The sequence below is a fragment of the Meleagris gallopavo genome, chromosome 16 (assembly GCF_000146605.3).
Source record: "Meleagris gallopavo isolate NT-WF06-2002-E0010 breed Aviagen turkey brand Nicholas breeding stock chromosome 16, Turkey_5.1, whole genome shotgun sequence".
Lineage (NCBI taxonomy): Eukaryota > Metazoa > Chordata > Aves > Galliformes > Phasianidae > Meleagris > Meleagris gallopavo.
Genome location: NC_015026.2, coordinates 12,073,004 through 12,096,535, shown reverse-complemented (window position 1 = coordinate 12,096,535; position 23,532 = coordinate 12,073,004). Strand labels below are relative to the sequence as shown.

At 41.5% G+C, this 23,532-nt stretch overlaps 1 long non-coding RNA gene across 2 annotated transcripts; it reads right to left on the bottom strand.

Moving 5' to 3' along the window:
* Positions 1-3,658: 3,658 nt before the first annotated feature.
* Positions 3,659-23,531, bottom strand: LOC109370191. Of its 2 annotated transcripts, none has more exons than XR_002120089.1 (3): positions 23,478-23,531; positions 22,391-22,501; positions 3,659-3,752 (listed from the first exon to the last, which is right to left on the bottom strand). It is a non-coding gene; the product is annotated as an uncharacterized LOC109370191 (long non-coding RNA). The 2 variants fall into 2 exon arrangements; XR_002120088.1 differs by having other exon boundaries at positions 22,662-23,499.
* Between the last annotated feature and the right edge of the window lies 1 nt (position 23,532).

Genomic DNA, 23,532 nt, shown 5'->3' with positions numbered 1-23,532 from the left:
AAAAAAGAGAGAGAGAAATGATCAAAACAGGACATAAACTCTTCAGATTTGATACAGATCAATCCAAGAAAGCATTTATACCAGAAAGCAGACATTCCAGCGGGAAAAGTAAACATGCAGCAGTCCCACAGGAAAACCCTCACACTGTTTCTGTCTGAAAACAGTGAGCCTGACTACTAAGAGGTCCAGGTGAGAGCAAGGAATGAGCAGCCCATCACATCCTGTGGCTCTGGCCAGGCTGCACCTCCCTGCTGCACATCTCCCCCGCCTGCATGGCAGCAGCAGAGAGCGTCCCAGCAGCACAGACACAGACACCTCCTCAGTCTCACGCCCTACCGAAGGCCACCTAACTATATCAGCATTATCATGAACTGGTTAGATTCCAAATAACTTTTCTTGAAAGCATTCCCTTTGGCTCACTGTCTCTCTGTCATGATACCAGATTGCCCTTCAAGTTCTATAGGAAGGCAGATGAAGCCATTCCATGTAACAAAAACGGCCTCACCATTTACAGCACGCTCCTGTGTTAACAGCTTCCTACAGGTCTCATTCATTAAAATAAATTAGCATATAGAGTCCTTAGTACGAGGCTCTTACATCAGAACAGAGAGAACTTTAGGCAACATGAGTGGAGCTTCTGAGAATAAGCATCTCCACAGGGAAATCACACCTGAAGTCCAACAAGAGACCCTACTGATTTTCTCAGTGCTCTCAGGCAGCAACCACAGGCAGCGATGGGCACAGACTGCATCGCTCATCATTCCAGCCTGCACGTCAGGTCACCCTGCAAAGCCTGCACGAAGCTGTTTATTGCTATGAAACCACTGGGACTTTTGTCAATTTGCAGCCAAGCTTTTGGCAAATCAAGTGCAGAAACAAGATAGGGACAAGAAAGGAATCAGGAGAAGATTGAGGATGTGTAATGTCCTTCCACTCCACGGCCAGGTAATAGACCTATTTGGGATTTATTAGTGGGACTATTACAGGACTGAGATGACTCATTAACCAAAGGTGCAGAGGTCTGAGCCTCCTGTCTCTCCAAACTTCCTTTCCAAGACCTTCTATTTGCCCACTTTATTCCCTGCTAACGTTGGTATCCACGTTCCCCCTTAAGACTACAATCAGAAAGAAAGAAAAAGAATCGGAAAAACCTTCTGCTTGCATTCTAGCATTGGTCTTTTTGATTAAAAATGAAGGCTCCTCCCCCACACCCATCCCACAGAGCATTCTAACAGCAGTCTGACAAAGGCAGATAGATAATATGGAAGTATATCCTCCCTTCTGGGCTGTCTAGAGCATCGCATTTTATAAAATAGGTGATAAAGGGCATTTTGAAGGACTGCAAAAAATTCTGTTGCTAGTTTTTTACCCTTGCCTTTCAGATGGCTTTGTAGGAGTAGGCAACTACTCCTGCACTGCTGCCACTACACTTCTTCAGATACAAAAGCTAGTTTGAAGGCAGCTTAGACAACATCTACACTATTTTAGCAGTATAACCTAAGACGCGGAAGACATTTTGAAATGATCTCCAGCCTTTCTCATACCAGGGCAGCTATTTATGAAGAGACCCTGAAATTAAATCAGTCCAAGGAACTCCTCACTCTAAAGGCTTCAGAAAAGGAAGTAGCAATAAATAATACATTTTCTCCTTTCAGTTAAAATGGTTGCTGTTACAGATAAAGCATCATCCCATACCCAAGAGAACTGCAGCACACCTGTCCTTGCTTTCTTTCTTTTACATCTACAGATATTCTTCCAATGTGAAGGAACAGATGTTCCTACAAGTATGTGATTTTCATGCAGATGATGAACCTCAAAAGGCAAAGAAATCTTCTGAAAAACACACCCAAAATAAAACCTGAAAGGAATCTATATTACCCTGCAAACACATTTGCTTTTAGGTACACAAAGCTTAAAGGCTGCTTAGAAGAGACCCACACTTCAAGTGGTCGGTCAGTCAGCTTCTTACACACAAGCACATGACTCCTTATCTGGGAGCAAACCATTTCCATTTGTGTTTTGATAAACTCTTCCAGCCTTTAACCACAATAAACAATAAGCACAGAAGTAACTGCAGTCATTTTTATTCTTTTAATCTGTAGACAGAAGAACCAACTCACAGTTTACCAAAATAAAATAAAAAAAAATCAACATTTGTTTCAATGGAGTCAGATCTAGCTCAGATACCATACTTGGACAGCCAACTCCAAAATGAAGAGACAGAAAAATCGATACTTATCTTCAATTAGTTCCCCAAATGTCTCAAACATTAGTCTGTGGACAGAAAGTCCTAATATACTATGCAAAGTTCCTACTTTAAGCCCTTTTTTTCACTAATATATCAAACCACAGAGAACCACTGGTGCTCAAGGCACACAGACACTTGTCATTAGCTGCTCTGAGACCCAGAAAGGCTTAGCTCAAGAATCTGAAAAATCCTAGGTAGAGTTCTGCTGTTTACAACCAGTTTGTTCAGCTCCCTATTATATATCAAGAATAGGAAGGAACAAAACACAAATAGAAACATTGTCACTGGGGATTCAGAACACATCTACCCACCTCAGTGATTTGGAGGAGGATGAGCATGGCCAGTAGGAAAATCTAAACAAGGAAGCTCTCTCTCCACATGCATCATTTATAAATTGTGTTCCCACCAACGTGTCACTCTGCAGATTCTGTAGGGCCAGAGGTGTAAGCACCTCCTCAGAATAGATCCCCATCTCCCCGTGATGGTGAATTAAGCTCTTGAAGACCATCTTCCATCGTGAGTCTGGATGATAAATCCAGATCTGACCACTGCAATTAAGTGCTTCCCAAATAAGTAACAATAGCAAGGACCTGGTGAGATGCATCTCTGGCTTTTCTTTCTTTTGAGGATAAAAACTCTGCTGGAATGAAATCTTTCAAAACTTAGCATGAAATCCTGCCCCTAATGACTCAGTGGGATGCCACCAGCTTGCACTGGATCTGCCAGGATCTCATTTCCACTGCCTGACTCCAAGCATACTGAATGCAGTGGGAGCCCTCCTGCTCATTCCAGTGCATACAGCCTCAAGTCTCTAACAATTTGCTTTATATTAATTGACTTGTACATGTTTGAGTTCACCTCTGAGTGTTATACAGTAAATTGCAGAAATCATCTTCTTTAAGCAGATTTATCCAAGGCTATTTAAATAATGTCCTCTGATTTTTTTTGTTATTGCAAATACCAGAAAAGAAGAGGGCCTAATAATAGGCCTAATATTACTGTATTTGTGAACCATATTTGCTCTTCACTCCAACGTGAATAAGAATTCTTCAGTGTCTTTACTGAAGCAAAATGAGTCCTTATTCTTTAATTTTCACCTAAATCATTAAAACATAATAAACTAATTTTATTTGTTGGAACAAATTTCACAAAGGAGTTATTGTTTGGAATTTCCTTAGAATTTGAATATCTGATGTAGTTTAAAGTATTTCTGTAACCTATATCACTCTCTTGCTGTCTTCAGTGCAATCATTTTATAACCAAGACATCGAGTATTTGCTGACTATGCAAGCGTAATGCATTAAAGTTTCAATCCAGAAAATATTTAAGTGAATAACTTAAAGCATATTATTAATGTTGCAGCACATACAGGAGTTTGCATAGATAAGAACATTAGTTTCTTACCTATTTCTTTATCAGATGGGATCTTGCTGTAGACACTGATAGATGTCTCAAGAACACTGATGCCCACTTCTTACTCCCAGTGCTGGTTTCTGAGTGAAAACTGAAAAAAATTGAGATCATGGTTAGTCAAAAGCCTCACTAACAGGAGGAAAATGCAGAGTATTTTAATTTCACTTCAATCAATTATACGATTAAAAATGCAAAGCAGATAGTCTCATCAATTCAGTAATGAATAGCAAAATGGATGATAAGAGAGCATAGACACCAGTCTATTTTTCTATTACTCCAGCTTTTCTTTTTAAAGCTGATAGGACAGACCAACTGATTAAAATCCCTTTAATTTCCTCTTCTTTTAATGTCAATTAAACTTTTCTGACATGAAGGGAACATAGGGAATGGCACAAAGCAACAATGCAATACTAATTACCTAGCATGGGAACAAGATGATAATGATTAACTGTGATTTTTTTTTTATTATTACTATCTGGAATAAAAGGGTTTGAATGAAGGAGGATTTTGACTGGCCTGCATGTATGCTTTATTGATACTGACTGAAGGAGTCCTGCCCAGCCACACTGCAGGGATGCTGTCACGGTGCTGCTGCACGATCCTGGCTTTTCACAAACACTTTTCACAAAAAACTCCTTCTGGTTGGGTGTGTGTCTGATCTGCATAATCGCTCCATAGCTAAGCAGAGCTCCATGCTCTGAGCAGCTCACAGCAACTTTTAATCCAAGGTCAGCAATTTGTTTTAATTATTGTAATTTTCTTTTCTTTCTTTCATCAGACATACATTGAGCACAGTTCTCTGCTGTCCAGCCAGAACTGCTACGCTTTCCCTGCTTCTCACAAAAAGAAAGTTTAAAACTCCTGAACAACTCTGGGTAAATACAGTTCAGCAAACGACCTTAGTCATCCAAAGGGTGCATCATTAAAGCAAGGAAGAACCTTCCTAGGCTTCCCTCTTATTCTTTCCCCTGAAACAGCTCTTAACAGAGGAAAGGATTTGAGCGATTGTTATTTCAGGAGCTCTGCTCCTATGAAACTCCCAGACCCTACACTCCCTCGACAGAACCTCTCCTCCCGCTGCACGAGGTGCACACTGCAGCACATGGATAGCATCTCATCGAACCTGCAACAGCACACCCACCTCACTGCTGCCAGGGCTCCCACCTGAGAGGCCACAGCAGAGGGGACCTAAATTGCAGGGAGCTAAATGCATGTCACAGCTCTACCACCTCCCACCTTGCAGAGACCCCAGCACAGCCAACGATGGGTGCTGTGAGAAGCGGCTTCTCCCTCGTGCTCCATGTAGAAATCAGCAGGGCTCCCACAGAACAACTCCATGCTTGGACAGACAGGAGAGCGTTTCCTCTCTTGGGAGTTTATTCAACCTAGGATGCACTTATTATTTCCTCAACAGGAAGGCCCTTTCCAGCTATCATCATTATAATGTATGTCTCTGTGGATACGTAGCTTTCTTTATAATAATTCACCCATGAAAAGGCAAGAAAGACAGCCAGGAGAAAAGCACTAAGCTCTCTTATTTTTGTTTCAGTCTCAGTGAATAGGAATTCACTTTGTGTTTTAGGAGCCATTAGCAGCCTAAAGACTGTAACAGCTCTTAAAAAATTGGCAACTTAAATCTGAGTTGCAATGACTTTACTGGTAAGGCTGAGGAAAGTTGGCCCTGCATGAGTACAGGTCCCTTCACAGTTAACCATGCAGCGTGCCCAGCACAAAACCAAAAAGGCCCAAACCTGCCACCTCGCCCACAGGGCAAGGCAGCCAAGCTGCCCAGCCCCTCACATTCCTCCAGTTGGCAGGGATCACTGCTGGACACAGATGTTGTTCCAGGCCTCCCCATGGCAGCAAATGCATGTCCAGTTAACACAGACAGCTTAGGCAGCCTAACGCCACCTTCTTTCTTTCTCTCAAGTCCAATGCCAGAGAAGAAACACACATGCATGAATTAAAACAGCCCGTAATCTACTTAAATTTGCACTGACTACCACAGAACCAAAGAACCAATCAGCCAATAAACCTGCTGGGAAAAGAAAACCATTTGACCATGAGAATCCATGTCCCCAGGTGCTGGCTTTTTAACATGCTGCCAGCATCATCCCTCCAACTCTATCCTTAGAATAAACTCTAAATTTCTAGATATGAGGGATAAGATCCAGTCCTTTCTCAAACCCTTATTAACTGAGTCCATCTTCTAATACATAAAATTACTCCCACTGCAGTTCTTCTAAGCAGACGCCACAGCAGGGGCACTTTGAAGTGGGAACCCCAAGAAAAACTAAAAGAGCGAGATGCAAAATCACAGTATTTGATGTGAGGCAATAGTTTCACATATGCTTCAAGTTGGCACAAGCTAGGACAGCCACCAGAGGAGACAATCCTGCCCTCCCCCCAGGTTCCAGCTGCTCATTTCCAGCCCCATCCCCATGCGTGCAGACAAGCAGCTGTGTGGCCCAGCAGGAAGCAGACTGGGGAACTTATCTGGATGAAAACAACAGAGTTCACTGAAGAGGACAGTTCTGAAATGGGAAAAAGCAACCATGGGCATAGGGAGAGTCGAACTGCTTCTCTTGGCAGTCACGTCTGCTTATACTGGCTCAAAGAGCATTTTAACTACCCTTAGGATTATTCAGGCAATTACTGGTATTGTTACAGAAATGTCAGCCCTTGGGAAAACCCCTCTTGCCCTGGCTGTTCCCCACTGAGCAGTGTACCAGCTATCCATGGAGAGCCTCGTGGAAAATGTAGGTTCTCGAGTGGTGCAGATCCTACGGTGCATTCAAGAACAGAAAGCAGTGACAAAAAGGAAGAACGACATCTTTAAAATTATGGTCAGTACAAAACTCTTAGCTGAAGGAGACAGATGAGCTCTGTTTCTACATGTATACATCGGGCCGGGTGTGCCAGATGCAGCTGGGTGGGCTGCAAAGCTCCGACTGTGGCACAAGAGCTAGAATTAACGTGGCAGTGACAGCCTCTGCTCAGCCTGTTTGCAAATTCATGTGATACAGCTACACGCCTCCATTGCAGTAAAGCAGAGGTCAGTGCAAATAAAAGACTGCCTTCAAACAAAAGCCTGAGCAGAGCTAATGAGAGCTTTGATCCTCTAATTGGATCCATGCAAACATGCTCCATCCAGGCTCAGAGGTCTGCCGTACACAAAGCAGTTGGGCTTTCACCACAGGCAACCACTACAGGAGCTGGGACTCCACCCAAGTAGCCATCAGGAAGCTCTGCTAAGGAACAGTAGTTCTCATCTTTATTGATATATTAAGCTTAGATTTTCAAACTGGACAGAGCAGGCAGGAATCAAAAACAGTTTCCCAACCCAAATGAAGAAGGGAATCCACACAAAAGAGAACACAGAACTGAAGCAAGGAGGCTGGACAAGGATGAAGGCTTGTGGTTTTGTTGTTGTGTTGATTTCCCATAATATTTTATTTATCTATTTAGCTAAATCAATATTAAATGTTACGGTTGCTAAACATGTCATCCAAACATCAAATTCAAATACTACCAGAAGTCAAGGTTCAACAGATTTCAGAGGACCCTATTTGGATGTGTCAAATTGAAACAACTTAGAAAGTAACTGTATTTGCACCTCTCTACCTTTGAATATGAGGAATAGCTTTCAAAAAAGAAATTTCAAGGCCAATTTCTGGGGCTGTATGCAAGTAAAAGGAGCACAGAGCAGCAGTGGGGATAACTGCAAAGAAGATACATGGGATAAGGAAAATGACTGAAGCACTGTGTGTAAATTTCAGGAGCACTGATGGTATCATGCCTATAAATGATTCTTTTGTCGTCACTGGCTTTCTTTAGTGCTACCTCAGACGTGCCTACAGTGCTTCAGAAAGCTGAATGACACGTCCTAACCAAGGCAAAACATGCCAGTTTGTTACTTTAGAAAACTCAGAGCATTATATTTACCTGCAAAGTGAACTGTTCAGCTAACTCAGTGCAGTTTATTTTTTAATTCATTCTGAGGAAGAACTGTTTGCTCATTCTCATTTCAGTTCAGTAAGATTTTTATTGTCAAAAAGTACTTTCTTGAATACGCAAACATACCTGGACATTTTATGTAGTACACTGCTACACTACTCCCACGAGCAGTGAAGGAAGATAACTTAGCACCTGGAAGACCTTACGTTTTGTTTTTGACAGATTTAAACCAGTGAGGACAACTCATATTGTTTCTAATTTGTCTGACAGTATTTTGTATATTGGGTTATATTTTGTATATTATATTGTGTATTGGCAGAGACCCAAAATAAACCTCAGGAAAGGGAAAGAAAAATGTAATAATGTAAATAAATGCAAATAAATAAGTGGAATGTGAAGACATCTGTCTGAAAAAAGACACAAAAAAAGCCCACTTCTGCAAACCATGACTTTGTTTGCATTTAAAGAAACAAAAAAAAAACCAAACCCAACAGTATTATTAGCCCTGTCTCAAGCAGAGAGATTGCAGCTTACAGATTGATGTCCAGCTTTTGATTTTGCCACAATTTCCTAGATTTGGAGATTAAATACCTATTTTGATGATCAGGACTGTAAGAAGAGTAGCAAAAAGACACGGACTTTCTCTTCTAATCCTCAGACCCAAATCCCAGACAGCCAGTAATGATGACAAATGAACGCTCTGGAATGTCTGTATAGCAACAGCCATAAAATGAGTTAGCAGTTTCATTCCAGTTTCTGGTTTAGAAGACTCCACATCATCAAAGCCATCCACTTATTGACACTAATTGGCATCTAGCTCAGCAGAGAATACGGAGATTGAAGAGGCCCCAGACTGAAAACAGTCCTCACTGTCCCGAGCTCATTTTATAGCTTCAGAACTAAGCCAGCATCGCCAGCACCACTGCCAGATGCACCTTGCTCTGGATAACTGAAGAGAATATAATTTTTCAGGTCGATCTTGTTCAGAATCCCTAGCTAGAGAAGGGAGAGGAAACAGAGGAGAAAAAGAGGTTTTTGAAATCAAAGTCACAGTTAAGGGCTTGCTAAGAGCCCACGTTTCTGTGCTCAACAGAAACTCTTTTGCCTCTTTGGTGGTTCTGCAGCAGCAATTAAGGATACAGCAGTTCTGAGCTGCATCAACAGCACTGCTAAAAAAGTAAAAACAAAAGACTGGACAAACAGAATACCAGACCAAAAAAAAAAACCAAAACCAAAAACATTCTTTTAAGCTCAGTTAGAAATCCGAAGAACGTGTTTTACCAGGGAGCAAAAATAAACTAGAAGAAACGTTCCATTTTAGGCATATCAAAAGCATTTTGTCAGTGTAGGGGAAGCCAGAAATGCCTCCCAGTAATGTGGCACAGGCCGTGGTTTACAGAGCACTATCTCCCAAACACAGCCTCTCATACAAGGCTGACGCACTCAGACTGCTGCAAGATAAAGCCTCTTCTGCGAGACCCCAGCAGTCTGAATAAATTGGGTTAGGAGCTAAACTCTGGAATCCAGAGAGGTATCTAATGAGCTGCTGGCTCACCAAAGGGATGAGCGGGGGAACATGAGAGAAACCAGTACAAACCAGCAGTTAAATGCCAAAACACCCCCCACAGAACTTTGAAACCATCTCTCCCTCATGAAAAGATCCATTTCCCACAGACACCCTGTAACAGCCCTAATACAATTGGATGTTATTGGCACCACAGTAATAGCACTCTACCTACAGCTGCTATCCGTCATTCCCAAAGGCCTAAAGCAGCTTCATTTATTACAGAATTTTCACAGAAATAAGAATAGATCCAAGCCTGCTGCAATCAATGGAAACACTTCCAAGAGCTCGAGAGGGCTTTGAACCAGGCTCATATTTCACAGCAAGTACAGCACTTTGCTTTATCACAGATTCACAAATACAGATTCTGGCTGGGTTATAAGATGTTCCTCCAGAACTTAAATTAAAAGACTCACTTAAATAAAAAGACAATGAAAACTCAGCAAATAAAAAGTCACCCTTTTACAGCGTGCCACCTAGCAGGAGAAACGAGCCCACGAGGAGCCCCAGCTGTACCCCTGTGCCCCTAGCGGGGCAGACTGTTCACACACTGCATGGGCAGGCAGTGCATGGGGCTGGGAGATGGGCTCATGTCAGACTTCGTATCGCAGGACTGGCAGCACCTCATGTGGTGTTAGACAGGAAAAATAGCTGGCTGTGTCTGCTTGAAAGGAGCATTACCAAACCCTGGTACACAGATCGAATACTTCGGTGTAAGAGCACTTCCTCCAGAACACAGGTTAACCATCAACTGATTTCTTTGCCACACCAAACACTGCTCCCTACAAAGCAACCTCCTGCCTTGCCTAAAGCTTTGGAGGGGACTGCGGAGAGCAACAATCTCTTTTTGGTCTTTTTCATGCCCTGCCAACACAAACCTGCGCTTGGGAAGTGGGATTTCCATCCTCCTTGGGTCTGCAGCACTGCAGTTATTTTCACTGCTTCTCTCAATCATGCAGATTCTTCTTTTTCTCCTTCTCACATTAAAGTATGCTAATCTTCCATCCCAAGAAACACAAGAACGAACATAACTCATGTTTCCAAAAAGAGGATGTTTTCAAAGTCAGCATCCTGATTACTGTTTTGGGCAGTATCTTTTGCATTTCATAACTACATAGGAAACAAGCTTCTGTTGGCACTAAATGACCAGTTTTCAATCACACCAGTATAAAAAACTAAAGAGCACAATCTCTCATTAGTATGCAGACACATCCAATGCTTTTAAGAGAAAGATCCCTCTCAAATTGAATTACAGCAAGATGTTTACCTGAAACAAACACACTGAATAGTTCAGCTATCAATATCCCTGTACTTACCTAAGAAAAACAATCCCTTCCAACTTCAGTAATAAAGTCAAAGCCTCACTGTTCAATGACCTTACTTCTTTCTACTCAATACAATCAACATAATATTCTTTGTGTGAGAATAATGCATTAGGGGAAGAATTCAATCCCATTAAGAGTAAAGCACTGCAGCTCCAAGTGACAGCAATCCTACAGTTTATGGGAAAGAATTCTGTGGGCAAGCACATTTCCTTCTCATTATTCAAAACCTACGATGGCACTTCCTTGTACATTCTATATGCATACATATACAGCACAGTGTAGTAGTGTAGTGTAATCACCTCAGCCAAAATGAAGAAAAAGCTCCAAGAAAGGAAAGGAAATGCTTTGATCCACACTAAGTAGTTCCACAGCTCCAGCACCCAACCTGTAACCATTACCCACACAGCCTTCTGAAAGAGCACGTGCTTTCTTTCCATTGCCAGTTGCATTACAAATCAAGTCAGCTTGACTGTGGAAATATTTCTTTGATGGCATTATATGATAACGAACACCAGCCAACACTGTTTATTGGGTGAGAAGAATAGACCAGCTCTGTGGGGAAGGACACAGTATTGCCCAGTGCCTTTGTGCCACACAGAATAGGGGCCAGTTGGGGCTGACTGAAATGTACCTAGAAAATAAAACTTGATTAACACAGTATCTTTTCCTCTCAAATGTCTTCAATCACTTGCAACATCAGGGCAGAACTGCATGCTAAAGGCATCTATAAAATCAAATGTATTGGAACTGATAAACCCTAATCAAGAGGTACGACTGGAAGTTGTGTGGGGCTGTGCGAATTGCTCTATAAAGAACCTCCTGTAAGAGGCATGTCTTGGTTCTCCCTATCCTACTGCAGGGCTGCAGGCATCCAAAGACCACCAAGGACTTTAAGACCTCTGGTTTATGCACACCACCTGTTGTATTTCTACAGCAAACTTTATTTCTAAGAGCAGATAAGCTTTCTGCATTGGATTGGAATGCCTTTGTGCCTCCTAGAACATGAATGCATGATGGAAAGCAAAGAGCTAGATGGAACAAGTAAGCAGGTGGAGAACTACAGTGATCTCACCTCTTCTTCAGCCTAGAAATAAGTTCTATCACAGACAGACTTTTATAGTTCTCTGCTGACCACTGGGTTATCTTCCTCCAAGAATAAGAGCCCTACAAAAACATGAGCAGCAGACAGATAGTTTGTCCACATAGGTTCTTATCTCCACATAGAAGAATTTCCCCAACACAGACTAAGGGTCATGTTCAACATTCATTCTCATCAGTGAAACACCATTGATTTTGAGTAAGTGGAAAAATTTGTTCATCTAACAACTTCACAGCCCAGATCAAGGCAGCTATAGATAGTTTTCCTGGGTATCTGATTTACAGTAGGCACCATCTGATCTTAATTAAGAGTCGATCTGTTAGCTCTCCTTGCCTTGGTTTGACATGTGCACCATATGGTTCATTTTCCAACTGGGAAACCTGCTTTACAGACCAACAGCAGTTCTCCCAGGTGAAATACTGTGCTTACAATTCTATGACATGGCACAGCTAAATTACTTACTGATCAAAGGCTGAATACGGAGAAAGCTTTCCATCTATTTTCAGGTATACACAGACTATTTTTTATCAATTTCACACTGTCTTTCCTCAGATAGCATTTGACTCTGATAGCCTGCTCAAGAACACTGATAAACAGAGAGAGGATAAGAAGTTTTCCCATCCCCTTCGCTTCTGAACACCAGACATAGGTAAACAAGCCCAGGATTGAATCAAGTTTGGAAAGCCACTGCATTGCCAAGTGCTCATTGCTGACTGCATGAAAGCAGGCTAATGAAATAGCCCCACCATTTTTCTTGCTCACACAAAGCACAGTGCTCACAGTCTCAGCACCCATACCTAGTCTCTCACTATCAACACAAGACAGCTCATCTCTTTGGAAGGGCAGCCTGCAACATTTACCTTGACTACCTACCCCTGTTCATTGACTACACAGTACTGAAATTAAATGGCTGAAGTTAAATCAGTACCCGCTTTTCTTTCTGTTGCTTACCTAATAAATGACGTGAGAGCACTTTTAGTAATGTTTCGTTAACAACAGTACTGATTTAAAGCAACAAATGACACTCCCAGAGATCAAAAACACTGAAGTAGTTTTGGAGCAATTTACAAAGCCACGCCAAAGAGGAACCCAGCCAGGTTTGTTTGCTCAAAATGCTAATACTTCTCATTTCAAACGTTTTCAAAAATGACAAAACTCTCTTCCCCTCACCAATTAAGAAATGTTTGTGTATACATAAATATATGAAAAATTAAACTTTTTAATATGTTTTACATGGTGAATTCTACATATTGAAGGCGAAACTGCTTTGAAAATAACTGCTGGGTACTACTACCACAACTCCTGCACTAGAAATACTCATTCTGGGTCAGACAGGATACAAGTTCTGTCCTCATTTCTGTGCTAAGAGAGTGGCTGAGACCGCTAATGAGCAAATAATTTACTGTAAGGATGTTTATTTCCAGAAATTGCATGGAAACAATAAAACATTGAATTCAAGCTAATGAGCACTTGTCAGAATACAATAATTATGGCCACTTCCATAAGTATTGCTATTTGACATGAGCAAGGGCAGCAGAATCTCTCTCCAAAGCACTCATCCCTTCACAAATAGTGAAACGTTCAAACTGGGGTGAATTTGTCAGGCTAAAAAGGATTAAAACTGCTGCTCCTGACTACTACCCAGCTTTCTGTATATTTAAGGAGTTTCTACATAGGTGACAAATAAATATCACACACCCTTCTTCCCAGCCTAGCACGATGGCAGAGGGATTGCAGCAGCATTAACCAGACAAACTGTATTGCTTTGCATTAACGAGGGGCTTTGTGTTCAAGTGACAAGCCGTGCTCAGTGACATTTGTGGTCATGGTCTCTGGCACCGAACTGAGCTCTGAAGAAATCAGCTCAGTGGTATCATTTGGAAGAGGGTAAGTTGCACAGAGAATGAAGACACAAATTACCTCTGAAAAGCTTTTATCAGTAATTACCTGTCTATACCTGCAAAGCTGCAGAAAAGTTGACCAAGAGCAGCAGAAACTCTTTCCCTGGTTGCATCAAATGAAGAGACACCAGGACGTCTCATCCATAAACCAGGGTGTTATGGGATGTGTAAATGGAGTATCGACAGAGAAGAAAAAATATTCTGTGTTTCACACAAACTTCCTGCTCTGCGTGTAGTCCCACTACATGTGATTTTCTAACCATCTCTCAGTGATACTCCTTAATTTCACAGCACAGTAATGAAATACACTCAAAACCAGTCAGAAATCTGCAAGGCAAATAGACCGTGTATGGCACATGGGGAGAAGGGAATCAGCTCAGCTCTCACAGTTCCAACAGAAACTCATGCATTTCCAAGTGCTCTGCCACTGCCAGGCTGCAGCATGGCGAGGATTTCAAGTTAAATCATTGTATAATATGATGGTAATGAGTTTCTCAGCAATCATTATGTCTCTGTCAGATGGTAATAAAATGGAGTATTTGTCTCTGTTCTTGGTGTGCTCAGAGAATATGCAGATATGCCAGTCCTCATTATGTCTTGATAGAAACAAAACCCATTAGCACAGGTGCTATACGTTCTAATGAGGGAGACATGTAGAAACTGATCTGGGTCAATTATAATGAAATGGTTACACCTAGCTGAAACTGATAAAAATCTAATTATGCCCATATCAACTGACTGTTTCTTAGCTGCATAGTGTTGATCCGCTCATTGTAGAAGTGCATAATGGGCTTTCACATGGACGACTGAAGGTAATTGCTGGGTAAGGAATGTTGTTTGGATAGTAGGTGCTGTTTTTCAACTGTATATCAATATGTAATGGATGACTATTCCTCTGGGAGAAAAAACATTTTTAAAGTGTTTTGTTTCTTACCGTGAAAAAGAAGAAATTTCCAGTAACAAGAGAAATCATATTGTGCTGAAAAATGACAATGGAAAAGGTCTGCAACTTTATACAGGAACCTTGAAGTCAAGTCATAACTAAAACCATAATCACCCCTTTTAGGATCACATCAGAGATACCCAGACATCAGTGTATTATTCCTTGAAATGTTACTGCATATAATTTAGCAAGAGGCCCTGCTTGGCCCATTGCTTCCAGCTATTCTGCCACACCAAGCTTATCCAGGGCTTGTGCATCCCAACCCACATCCAGGGCAGAGTGGATGGTCATCAGCTGTTACTACAAAAAGGGAAAGGCACTTGCCCCAAGCAGGGTAGACACATGACACCAGCACCTAAGCTCGCACGGTATCAACCTGCTCATGCAACTCACCTCATGGCCAAGAACCCCAAGATCAGCCTTTTAGGGAAGAGGCTCAGCCTGCCCACAGCAGACATTGCTCTTACTAGCACAAGGCCCTCCTGGCTATATTTCCATGGCTTCGTCCTGGCAGGCCCTGCAATCTGCTGTCCTGCTTATGGCGCCATGTCTGCAAGCTAAGCAAAGGTCTGCTTGATGTCAGCCTCCATGAGCAGTAATCAGAATACATTTGTATGAATAGGCCACGTGGAAGGGTGAAATAACTGCCTATTTTTTTTTCTTCTTCTTTTATGATCTACATCCTGAAAGGAAATACAAGCTCTGCTACAAAACTGCTCTAAACAACCTCCAGATGAAATACCTGACTGGCCCAAACTGCCGCCGACATCAGTGCACGCTTTGAATGAGCACAAGGAATGAGAACCTGATGGCTCTAAGCTTAAAACGTATTCACATATGGCTGTCCCCTTTCTTTCTTACCCACTGAAAGCAATGGAACTGCTTCCTTGTTATACACGTGCATAAGCATTTTTCCAGATCACAGACTCAAAGCACAATATAAAAATAGTTGTGGAGCCTCGTATCTTTGACAGTTGCTATACTAGATGGATCACAGAAATCTTTACTCAGTTATCCATATATGTACTTCCTTTACCTCCTTTAATCCTTCTTTGCCTGAAGTTAAATTGCTTCAGATTTGATTTTCAGTTCTTTTACCCGCTGTGCTCAGAGTTACAACATTAAAATAATATTTAGTCCTTCCATTCAAAGTCCAAACCCATGCCGGATATAAACAGCACTAGCTTTGCTTCTGCCATTTATATAGCATCTGAGTAAGCTCAGCCTTCTGTCTCTCTGCCGTTCAACCCCCCAGAACTGCCAGAAAGAGATAAATTCGGTTTTTGGCACAGACAGCCAAATTCCTGCCATGAGCTGAACATGAAAATATTTACTGTTACAGACTTTGTTTCTTATAGCAATGAGTTACAGGTGGAACATAAAAGTCAGGCTACGTTTGCTGCTTGTACATTTTCTAAAATTAACAGGAGAATCGGTAGATGTTCTACTGCCTACGACATCAGCCTTCAATGGGCAGCCAGCTCCTCGCATGTCACTGGCAAGATAAGGATCATGACATAAAACCTGACGGCCTCTGCAGAACCGGAGCTCTGTGCTGAAGGTTAGCTCAACACTGCAAAGCAAATCATCTCCAGATTCCAACAATCAGTAAATAGCTTTACAGTCTCACTCAATACTTCAGCCAACCCATACTTATACTACAAAACGCTCGTCTGGATGTTTTGTTTTTGTGGGGTTTTGTTTTGTTTTGTTTTTTTACTGTTATCATTTATTTTAAAAGAGCTTATTTAGAAGTTATCAAGAATCCATACACACTTATTCACCGGTGTAATTGCCTGGAAACTTTTCAGCCTTTCTGGTGCGACATTTCTCACCTTGAAAGGGACATTTGCATTGAGAGTTGAAAACAATTTCAGAACTCAAGGCTGAGAACACCTAGGATTGCTATTACTCATCTTTACCGAGCACTGACAGTTTCAAACCCCCAAGTACTAAGATAGCTGTGCAATTTGCAAAGGGAGTCAGCTATTGTGAGACACCATTGTTCTCATGTGCTGGCACTTTCAAATCATTAGTCCACAGGAATCCATACACATCTGTGAACAGGTATGATTTATAGCTTGTAGGATGAAAAAATCTGACTTAAGATATTACATTTTAAGCAGAATGCTGTACTTGGGATTTCTGAGCAAAATCCATCACCGCTTTGCTGTTTATATTGGGATGGTGCAGAAAAGCAGTGCATAAAAGCTACACTGTGGTGGGCACTGTGTAAGTGCAGGAAAAGACAAGAAAGGTCTTTCTTCACAAATAGCTGAAGTTCTACACAAATATCAGCGTGACATATTGCAAGGAACTGATAATGCAACAAAGTATTATTAATGATCGTATCAAAAATACAATTAGATCCACAATCTCTTAATCTTCTTTAGAGAAAAATAAATGGAAATTCTTTAGTTTAACACATTTCAAAAAAAGGAAAAACAATTTGGAACTCAAATAAGCTTCCTGTGACCATCAGGGCTGGATCCACATTTGATCAGAGAAAATGTCTTCTAAATGCTGGAAAAGGACAACAGGCTTGTGTGCAAAACCAAGCAAGTAAGAAATCATGCACAGCCAATAGACAATAAAACACATTATGAGAGATCCAACAGCCTTTTTAATAAGACAGACTAAAACTAATTAATAAGCAGAAGACATCAGAACTGCACCACTATACTTAATAAGGGGTAATTAATAAGCAGAAGTTCTCAAGGAGTCACACTGCCAGCATAAAACACAGATGTCAAAAGATAATTTTGGAGGATAAACAAAACTCAGCACTCTCTAAATCCTGCTAATATTTACTCAGGAGATGTTCAAAGCCCTACCCCATTTAATCTCAATTAATTTAATTATATTATTATAATCCATGCAATTTACCTTCTCCTTCACTTTTAAACTACCAGTGCCATCCCAACCATTTTCAAAGGCCCAATTCTGTAAAGCAACTGGTGGTAGGCAATTCTGCTAGAGGAAATTCAGACAACATTACCATTGAGAACTGATAGCAGGCGTTAAGAAGCTTACAGCAGATCAGCACAGTTTGTCTCATCTCTTTTCATTTTGCATATGTGCCCCACACAAACAACCCACACTGCTGGATCACAACCAACGAACTGAACACGACTTTGTCCACTTAACACTGCACTCGGTGTGTGCAAGGACTCGCTGTAATCCAGATTCATTTTTCCTATCAATTTGCCTTTGCTAAATGAATCTAAGTTGGGAAGTGTTGTTTGATTACAGCAAGTCTGCTATCTTCAATTTTAACTTGGCAGTGATCTCCTCTCCTATCGTAGCAGTAGGATCACAGCACAAAGACACGTTTCATTGGGCAGCCTCAAGGCAACGCAGACCCAAAGCACGATGCAGCTCGGAGACACGTAGGAACAACCTGGGGCTCCTTAAAATATCAGCAGCAAAGAGAGATCATAAATTGCTTAGCGAGGAAAAAAATGACTTTTCTATATGTAGTTTTCAAAACAAACAAACAAAAATACTATTTGGAATTAGGCTGATATGAAATTGGGTGAATGTGAAACAGAAAACACCTCACTGCACTCCACATAAGAACTGCAATTCACTTTGTTCCTGTTTCAATTATAAAAAAAAAAATAATTAGATTTTTACTGTTTTTAAAGCTTGTAAATAAGGAATATTTCAAAATCAAGTCTTTTTGAACAAAAACAAGTCAAAATACATTTTACTTGGAAATGGTTAAAATGTACATCTATTTCACTGCCTTCTGAGTGCAAAATCATTGTATAAAACTTAAATGAGTTAGAAGTATTGATGTCAGTGACTATTCTGCATCAGTTTCTGCTGATGTTTTGACCCATGTTTATCTAGCGCAATAGAAGATGATCCTCAAATACTTCAGCATGTAGCAGGGAACGGGTGAACTCTTAATTTCTCACAGGACACGCTGGTGGTACCACACCACACCAAGTCCCACCACGGACAAGGACTGAAACAAACAGAAACACAGCCCTGAACTTATAAGTTCAGACTCCAAAGAGCAGAGCTTCAGAGAAATGCTGTATGACCCTACGTCAACAACCAAACTCTTCTGGAAGGATACTTAGCATACTCACGAGTCCAGTGATAAGAAATTGAGGCGTGGTGTATTGTGCTAGTGACAGTGCCCTTATTCAAGAATCAGGCTGTCTAGAGGGCAGGAAGAGAGGAGAGGACTTACCTTGTCAAACTTCAGCTGACAGATTTATCCTACGCAAAGCAGCGGGAGAAAAAACATTCCCCTGAGCTGGTGTAATCAAAGTGATTGTGTCACACACCAAAAACATTTGTTTTACTTGCCACGTGGATTAAAGGATTACATTGTATAGGAATGCTTCGGCCAACGTTTTGTGCTGCTGCTAGTATTCAGCTGCCCTTAATCTGACGCGGTGTATTGATAAGATCATTTTTCCATTATGGAATATTTGTTTGTTTCTGATGTATACAGAATTAAAGCAACAAAAATGAGATCCCCAGATCCTTTTCTTCAAGAAGGTCAATTCCTCAGCCAGATGTTTAACAGGCCCAGTAGGAAGGGTTTCCTATTGAACATATGTGTTACGGGACACTTCCTCAAACAGGCACACAGTTCACAGAGCTGACACCAAAAATAAACACAAATCCACGACTGACCCTTGTTTTTGCAGCCAGTTACAGAAGATGAAGCAGTTTTCACCTCAGATCTATTGTTTCAGGCACTCTGCAAATGCAGGCAGACATCACTGCATTGGGTTATATCCATCACACTGCAACAGTCCTCTAAGACAACACAGATGAAAGTTCCCTTTCTTTTTCCTCTTCTTTTCTCACTAAGTTCCCAGTTCTCTACAGCTTTTGCTCCAGGAAATGACTTTGTATTAGCAAACACGGTAAGCTAATTTAGTATTACAGCCTAACGGTCACAAATGAGGAAAGTAAATGAATAATTGTCCCTATCACTCTTTAATTAATCATTTTGCAGGGCATGCATTGGCGCGTTACTGTTGTTGTTTAGGATTATTATGCCTTTAAGGTTTATACTGTATCTCAAGCTTCCACTCTTTTGTTATTAAATGCAAAAAAGCAAGTGGAATAATAATTATGCTCTTTCTGTTCATACATATCCACCCACTGGCGTGCTGCTTCTTGACTGAAGTGATATTTGATTCATGAACAGCTGCCTATTAAAGGTGGTGAGGACAGATACGGTAATTCCTAAAAGCAATCACGAAATAATATTTCAGCTACAGCACTGATGTCAGGTCCATTTGTGCATCTCTGTCACTGATTCACAGTCTGTAATCTACAGCTTCAACTGACAGCATTTATTCCTGATTCTTATGAACAATACCAGGAGCATCCAGGTGAACCGCAGCGCTCTGAACGTGCACTTCCTACCACTGATTCAGAGAGAACAGGAAGGTAACTGTTAACCAAATATACACCATATTATAGCATAGATGCATTTGAGAAACATGTATTTCTAGTATATAACATACAAGGAATCCGAAACTAAGATAATTAATTTGTGTGTTTGCACTGTTATCCACTCTTAGGACACGTGTAATGCTTCAGAAGAGCTAAAATGACACGTATAAACTAAATGGGAAAAATTCTGCTGAAGGTAAAACGGGCAGCATTTGTCTTCTGTTGGCCAGCTCCTGGGTGAGGAAGCTAAGCAGAACAGAACAGCAATACATCACCTCCACAGCAAGAACACCCAACGACGTGAGGCTGCAGGTCTCACGTTGTACTGAGCACAGTGCAACATCTTCCCTTTACAGAAAAGGCAAAAGCAGAAGAAGGTGGAGTAACCTGGCCAACACGCCCAAGTGATTCAATGGCAGAATCTGAAACGGAAGTCTGATCTCGACATCTTCCATTCTGTGCCCAAAGTAAAGGACACCAGGGTTTCCTCATGATCCTACACCTAAGTGTTTTAAACTAAGTTACAATTCATTCAGCTGCATTACACTCAGAATGGTCTGCATTCAATTTTGCAGTTCTTTGTTTAACCTACACTTAATCTTCCATCAATAAAAGGGAGAATTTTAAGGTTGAGACCTGACAAAATTATTTCATTCTTTAGCAAACTCATTGCCTTGACTAAAAGGCAGTGTTTCTCTCACTTTTAAATGTCAATTGACTGTAATAATCTTCATTGCAAAGGCAATCTATCCGAGTTTAATCTAATTGGAAACTGGAACAAAGGGTTATGCCATTAAGCTGTATGTAAGGCGCTGCCAACAAAAACACTGAAGTCTATGTTTCCCTTTTTTCCCCAAAGAGAACAGGGCTGAAAATTGGTGCAAACCTTCTGTATCATCAGTTATCACACTGCAATAAATACCAAGAGCTACACATATAGCACTTGATCAAGTATTCACGCCTTACTCAGCAACAGCCTAAAACTTTACAAAGAGATTCTAGAATAAAACTTTCCATTAAAAACTGGGTTTTCAGGCATTAATTTGAATTCCATCAACCCCACTGAAGTGCAACTACTGTATCAATCTACAAACGTATTTTCATAAAGAAGGCAAATCATCCAGTGGAAAAAACAGTTATGACAGCTGAGATCTCATTCTGAGCAGAATGTGCAACACACGGAACTGAGCGCCACTGAACACAAACATTAATAAAGTAAAGCAAAACAGCATTTTAAGGACATGGCTCAGGTCACAGAAGAGAAGAGATGAATCACATAGCACACGACTTTAAAAAATAGGTCAGAATGAAAGTTAAACTGGACCTTTTAGATAGCTTTCTGTGGGTGAGTAATAGCCTACGTGTGAGCTAAGTACAGAAATTTGTTTCTGCGCCAAACCTGCCTTCAGCCTCACATCTGTCACAAAAAGAACAAAACAGCGACCGAGTTTTCAACAGTCACCTTGTTCACCATCTCCTAGGTTAGAAGAGAGACAAAGCAGAACCAAACAAGTCATCGTGTCAACCCAAACTAGCGTTCCTTCTCTTACACAGCTGTGAAAGGTTCAGGAGCACTGAGCTTTTGTCCAAAGTCACCATAATAAAAGCAAATAGCAGATGGTCAGAATAGGGGTTCCCATTTTTCATAATCTTAGGCCTGTTTCCAGACTACAATCAATCACAATTCATATTATGACCAAATCACTCTGATCTTCTGCAGAAAGAGCTGAACAGTGAAAGCTCTGGAAGACAACACGAGCCTGCATGGCAGCCCTTGTGCTATGCTGTCTTTAAATCACAGGTTAAGGATCAAATTATTGCCCCATTGCAATGAAGGACTTCTCACAAGCAGTACATAACATCCTGAAGGTTGTATCAGTAACTACATCCAGCAATTAAGTCTACACCTCCACAGCAGGGTTGATTTAAGTTAACTATCATCAGATCAACTCCTCTAACAGTTCCCTAGTTCATTTGAATGCCAAGTTATTCTGAGGTACAGCAGTAGGACTGCGTGTGACTGAAACTCCACAACAACTGACATCCTGGAGCTAGCTAGCTTGAACTGAAAGTGCATCCACCACATGGAAATATGGTTTCTTAGAGGAGACAGCCAATACCCTAACTCAAGCTAAGAGAGCACTAAAGATATGCTATTTGCATAAACAGGTAAATCCTCTGCCAAAGTACCACTCATGCATTTCTCAGCCCTCTAGCACCACATCCTACATATCTTTGCTTACCTATACATTCAGCCACTACTAGTTCTTGCCAGCAGAAGGGGGAAGGAGTCAGGAAGGGGCTATGGAAGACCGCAGGGTTTTGCAGACCAAGGTCTAAAAACCCATTTAATTCCAATAAAGCTCTGGCTGGGCTGCCCAAACTGCAGTACCTTAATAAGACAGATATACAAAATGTTTTAACTGAAAGCAATACTTCCTATCTATGAACTAAAAAGCAAATGTGTTTTATATTCACCTCTCTAATCAAAATCATTTTTTTCCACTTACTTCATATTGCATAGCACATGTCACCAGCACAGCTGGATAAGGAAACCCAAGTTTTGACCCGCAGTTCTCTGCAGCTCATGACAGTGCAAGTGGTCCTCTCACATACTGAAGCTTTAAAGAGGGGAAAAAAAAAAAAAAGGCAACAAATAAATAAGAGCATAGAGCTCTAATATGCATGAGAGCATATTACTCTATTGTGTGAGAAAAAAACTTTAAAATAGCACATGCACTTAGTTTACAGAAGTTTAATAAGACATCTTTCTCGATGTACCTCTGTACGTAATAACTGTTGCCTCTCTTATTGCAGAAGGGAATGGAGATGACCATTGCAACATGAAACAAAACTTCAGTGACGCCACCAGACCTCGTTAAAAGTTCTGCACCACGTGCACTGGTTAAGCAGCACCGACCCACTCTAAAGCAGCTTATGAATTGCTGCGCTGATGAGAACTCCAGTTGAATAAGCAAAATAGATTCTTTAGTGCCACTTACAAATGGCAGCAAGGAGCGGAGAGACAGTAATTAATGTGTATCAGGAGAAACAAAGAGCTTGCACAAGTCTCTGCCCTTGCCCGGACAACAGACTGAGGCTCTGCAGTACAGCCGGCGCAGGGATGGCTCACCGAGGCTGGGCTGCAGCACTTGACTGATTAAGGTACAGTTCTGATAGATCAGGTCTGGATAAATATCCTGCCCTAAACAACAAAATGAGGCTGCAGGCGGAAAGCGGGGCCGGCCGTTAGCACCTGGGCACAAGGGATTGAAAAGCCTCAGCAAAACCACTTCTAAACATAACAAAGGTCTCTTCCACGTCCAGAAGCACAGAACCGGATGGATTGGAGAAGGGCTTTTATCGGCACTTTGTTCTGACAGGTAACTGTTCAGGACAGCTCGAGGAATCCAACTAAGCAGCAAATGAGGGATTTGCACAGCGCTAAAGGTGCTCACAACAAAACAGCCTCAGCCCAGAACGGCTCATAAATCCAAGAGACTGCGTTGCCAAAACGCGGAGAGCGGAAGAACCATCTCCGCCAGGCACGGCTCGTCCTCGGGAAAAGCAGTCCCAACGGCAACCCTTCCATCTTACCCCCCTCCACAGCTCCGCCCCTCACGGCCGCCTCGCGCCGCCCCCCCTCAGCCGC